Source organism: Myotis davidii, unplaced genomic scaffold (assembly GCF_000327345.1).
Source record: "Myotis davidii unplaced genomic scaffold, ASM32734v1 scaffold223, whole genome shotgun sequence".
NCBI lineage: Eukaryota > Metazoa > Chordata > Mammalia > Chiroptera > Vespertilionidae > Myotis > Myotis davidii.
The window spans coordinates 5,336,147-5,341,750 of NW_006294609.1; positions in this window are offsets into that span (position 1 = coordinate 5,336,147).

Consider the following 5,604-nt stretch of genomic DNA (forward strand, 5'->3'; position numbering starts at 1 on the left):
AGGGAGAGAGAGAGAGATAGAATCATCAATGAGGAGAGAGAATCATGGATTGGCTGCCTCCTGCACGCCCCACACTGGGGATTGAGCCTGTAACCGTGGCATGTGTCCTGACCAGGACTCGAACCATGACCTCCTGGTCCATAGGTCAACGCTCAACCCCTGAGCCACACCGGCCGGGCTATTCAGCTCCATTTCTTGGCATCAGTGCCTGGGATGAGCCCGGAGTCGGGGAAGTGAAAAGCTCTCCCTGTGTGAGCTGGCCCCTCGGAGTGGGACCTGGCGGGAGGAAGTCGGCAGAGGCCGGATGTGGGGAGCCTAGTGGCCCAGCCCAACCGAGGGGCCCAGCGGGGCCCTGCTTGCTCGCCTTGGGTGCAGCTCCTCAGACAGGAGCCGAATCCGGGCCCCTGTCCCTTCGCTGTGGGACGGGCTGGGGGTTGCCAGGGTAACATCTCTGGTTCTGAGGGAGGAGGCATCAGTTGATGGAGCGGGAAGGCATCACCAGGAGAAGGGGAAAGGCTCCTTTTGGGGGCGGGGGGGCGGGAGTCAAGGGATTTCTGGAAAAGAGACGCTTCCCCAAGGCCTGGCCATGATGATGCCCGGAATAATGGGAGAATGAGAGCCACGCAGATGGCTGACAGGGGAAGAGAAAATGCCACGAAGCCCACAGGAGGCCTGGGAAGCAGGTCGGGGTGTGTCGGGCACCATGACAGCCCCCCACCCCCAAGGATGTCCGCGTCCAAACCCCAAACCTGCGACTATGTTACCTGACGTGGCAAAGTTAAGGATCCTGGGATGGGGTGTTCTGGGTTACTCAGGTGAACCCAATCGCTCTCCCAGCCCTAAAGCAGAGAGCCGGCCCACCTCACGTGAGAGTTCCAGCGGGAGAAGAGGCAGAGCCATGAGCCAGGGGCTGTGGGCGGAGAATGGCCCCCAGCTGGCAGCAGCCATGACACAGGGACCTTGGGCCCGCAGTCACGTGGAAACGGACTCCAACCCGGGCGAGCCTGGAACCCGGGCGTCCCCGGAGCTTACAGTCGGGAACGCAGCCGGCCAACCCCTTGATCCGGACTTGGGGGACCCAGAGCCGAGAAACCCCACAGGCCTGCTGGGCTTCCACATGTGGACTGTGAGGTAATGAACTCGCCTCGTTTTGAGCCCCTGGATGTGTGGCCGTGTGTTTGGGCAGTTACCAGCCTCCCAGGGGCAGCAGTGAGCGCTTTGGGGCTGGGCCCAGTGGGGACTCCAGCCTGTGTCCAGGGAAGCCGAGTCACCTGTGAGAGGGAGGAGTCTGCCCTCCATTCTTCGGACACCAGACTGGGGAGAGGGGTCCCCCCGCTGGCCAATCCCCCAACACTGGTCAGGTGTCCTACAATTCAATTAACCTCCGACACAGTCCCCCTGGACCTCATGTCAGAGGCCGCAGGGTAAGGACTCAGTCCCACAGGACGCCCTCCCCTCGCCCCCCTGCCGACCAGTCAGGAGCCGGGCCTCCAGGGTTCCTGCCCTCCTCAGGTTCAATCATTTGTTAGAATGGCGCACAGGCCTCCCAGAAGCAGCTTGCTTGCTGGATTACCGGTTTCTTATAAAAGCTGTAACGCAGGTGAAGGCTGTCCTCCCCGCTTGCGGGTGGCTGCCATCCCCCCATGTCTGCATGTGGGAGGTGGGGGGCAGGGGAGGGAGAGGAGAGAGGGTTCTTGCTCTCCCAGATTTCCCCCTTGCTTCTTCCCCATTCCCACTGTTAAAGGAAAATACTGGATTTCTAACAATTTCATGTCAACCCGCTTGCGTGGGGGAATTCGCACTCAGAGTCAGCATCCCAGCCCTCCCCGACCCCCCGCCCGCCCAGGGTGTGGCTCCCAGACGCCATCCACAGGGAGCTCTGTCTTCCCTGCTCACACCCTCTACCCTCCTCCTTCGTTCTCAGTCCTTCTCCTGCATCTCCCTCCTCCTTTCTCCTGCGGGACCTCTGGGCTACTCCTGCAGCTGCCCGTAGCAGCCAGCCTTGACTGCCATCGTGTGGCATCAGGATGAAATTCCTGAGCAGGAAGCAGGCCAGTCCTAGGACACGGTGAGGCGTGCAGGAAGCCCCCCGCCCCCACCCCTGTAATGTGGTCCAGGGAGGGGTTCATTCTGAATCATGATCCCTGCAGTGAGGCATCGTTAAACAAGCTGTTAGTTCCACACAGAGCCCACGTGCTCACCAGGAGCAGAGGAGAAAAGCCAGCCAGTGGCCCTTAAACAACTTTGTTTTCTTTTTATAAAGATTTTTATTGATTTTTTAGAGAAAGAGGGGATGGGGGAGAGAGAAAGGTCTACTTATTGATGCGCTCATTGGTGGATTCTTGTATGTGCCCTGACCGGGGATCAACCCACAACCGGGGCGTATTAGATGATGCCCTAAGCAACTGGGCTCCATGCTGGCCACTGGGACTCAGGGGACCTGAGGGACAGTCTGCTGGGGTCTCCAGAAATCTCGTGTGGCCACTGCCACACCGGTCTCCCTAACTTTGCCTCGAACGCGCTATGAAGTCTGTAGGTGCGATAGTCACTTAGCAAGGATAAGGGCCAAGCTTGAGCCCCAAAAGCCACCACCCTCACTCAGTCCGGCAATTCCCAAGTACAAGCATGGGTCCTCCGTGACACGCTTGAGCAGCTGCTAGAAACAGCACCCACCTGCATGCCAACATCTGGTCCCTGGAGACAGTATCCCCCAGCTGAGCCGGGTCCCCAACATCCTTCCCCACCCTCACAAACCATGGAAACCAACCTGTCACTCACCTGTTCATGGAAGCCTGTGTTCATTGCAGCACTTTTCATAGCCAAGAGGTGGGAGCAAGCCAGGTGCTCATGGCCAGGTGAATGGCTGAACAGAATGTGGTGTTTACATGCAGTGGAATGTTGCTCAGCCTTACAAAGGAAGGAAATTTTGACACATGCTACCACGTGGACGAACCTTGAAGACATTATGCGAAGTGAAAAAGGCCCATCACACAAGGACAAATGCTGTTTAATTCCATTTACAGGAAGTATCTAGAGTAGTCGCCATCAGAGAGACGGAAGGTGGAAATGGTGGTTGCCAGGGGAAGGGAGGAATGGGGAGTTAGGGTTTAATGGGTGCAATGTTTTAGTTTTGTAAGATGAGAAAGTTCTGAAGATTGGTTGCACAACAATGTGAATGTATTTAACACTACTTAATGCACACTTAGAAATAGTAACGCTTGGCTGGCATGGCTCAGTGGTTGAGCGTCGACCTATGAACCAGGAGGTCACAGTTCGATTCTCAGTCAGGGCACATGCCCAGGTTGCGGGCTTGATCCCGTGTGGGGTGTGCAGGAGGCAGCGGATCTATTATTCTCTCCCATCATTGATGTTTCTGTCTCTCACTCTCCCTTCCTCTCTGAAATCAATAGAAATATATTTTTAAAAATGAAAAAATACTTACAATGGTAAATTTTATGTTACTTGTTTTTGCCACAATAAAAAGTAAATAAAGATGAATTACCTGGAAATCCTTCCAGCATTAGAGCAAAATGGCCCCAAAATGACCACCAGGGGGCGCTGTACAGCCATTCCTATGTCATTTCAATGGCAGTTTCTAGAGGGGAGGAAACACTAGGGTCCCTGAGAAAGTTAGATCTCTCTCCTCTTTTCTCTCTCTTCCTTCCTCCCTCCTTTCCCCTCTCCCCTCTCTCCTCCCCTCCCACCCTCTCTCCAAGTTGGACCAGATCTGCTCAGCACTCCAGGGACATCCCTGTCCCACCCCCCTCGGAGCCCCGTTTTTCCTCCGGGTCCCTTCCCTCTGTGTTGGAGACACAGCGGTCCTGGCTGTTGTGTGCCCACCCACCCGCCCAGCTGCTCTCAGGCCTCCAGATTGCCAGGCACTGGAGAAGAGGGAGAGGCGACAGGACTCACCTGCCCCAGGTTACCCAGGTCGCACTGGAAACGGGCCACACACCTCCTATCCCAGGGCCAAGAGCATCAAAGGATTTTCTGGTTCGGCTGCTCACTGTGCGTGTCATAACCTCGCTGGGCGTCTGCGTCTTCATCTGTGAAATCTGTAATAAGACCTGGGAGGATTGAAATTGCTCAATAAAGTCCCCAAGCCCAGCCGAGTGGCTTAGTAGTCGACCTATGAACCAGGAGGTCATGATTCCCAGTCAGGGCACATGCCTGGGTTGCAGGCTTGATCCCCAGTAGGGGGCGTGCAGGAGGCAGCCGATCAATGATTCTCTCTCATCGTTGATGTTTCTCTCTCCCTCTCCCTTCCTCTCTGAAATCAATAAAAATACTTTTTAAAAATAGATAATCAATATGAGGCCTAGAAAGCACTGGATGAATGGGCTAGTTCCCATCCCACAGCCACGTCAGGCTGGCCTGGGTCTCCGCCCACCGCCCAGTGGCGTCCCCGCATTTTCTCCTAAGAAACCCGCCCCAGGGGCTTCTGGCCACAGGGTCGGCCATTTAACCAGGTCGGACTCAACTAACTTGCAACGCAGTTAGGCCATCTCAAGGCAACTGAACTGCCTCCTGGAACTCAAGGAAAAAACTGAACAGCAAATCGCTGGGAAGAGCCGACTCCGGATATGGGCTCTTTGGGGAACCCTGAACAGCCTCGGTCTCCTCCCCTCTCCTTCCCTCCCTAAGCCTGCTTGGCTCAGGACACCCCGAACTCCCTCCCTCCAGCCCACAGACCTCACTGCCATTCCTAGAGCACGCCACCGCGGGGCCTTTGCACTTGCTGTGCCCTCGGCTTGCGGTTCACTGACTCCCTCCCTCAAGTCTCTCCGCTCAGCTGTCACTCAGTGGCCCCTCCCTTGACCGACTGATTGAATATTGCAACCCCCCATCCCACAGGCTCTAGCCTCCCTGCTTGATCTTTTCCTTTTTATCTTAGTTCAGAACAAAAAAAGGATGAAACGTGGTCCTTGGTTCATAACCCTCTCTCTTCAGCTTTTAATGATTAATTTTAATAACAAACCCCATGAAACCACCCTCCCCCTCCCCCCAAACGGAAACTAGAATCTTGGTGATAACCTACGTCTAACCATGTGGTTCCCCCGCCCCAGCACCACGTCACCCCGACACCGTCATCCTCATCTCGGATCCCGTGTTTATTCCTTTTAAAGTTTATCACTACACATGCGTGTGTAGAATCAGTTGCCTTTGGCTTTATGGACAGGGTGTCATGTTTATGTAAGGGGCCGTTTTCACTGGCTTCCTGAGTTCCGTCTGTATCGTGATGGGTGGCGCTCGCTCCTTCATTCTGACGGCCGTGTAGCGTTTCGTCGTTGGGATTCATTCGTCTCTTCTCCCACAGCTGGGCACTGGGTTCGCGTCGCGATTTGATAGAGCCCCTATAAATACTCTCCCACGTGCCTCTTGCTGGAGATGGGCAGGCATTTCTACAGGGTCCACACTTTAGGTAGAAGCGCTGGGTCAGGAGCCTGCACGGGCTCGGCTTTGGGAGATAAAGCCAGACTGTATTCCCACCAGGAGGCGCCAATTTACGTCCCCACCAGCAATGTGTAAGATGTCCATTTCCCCCAGGGCACTCACACTTTATGATATATTATGTATTTTACTTAGGAACTTGTTCATTTATTC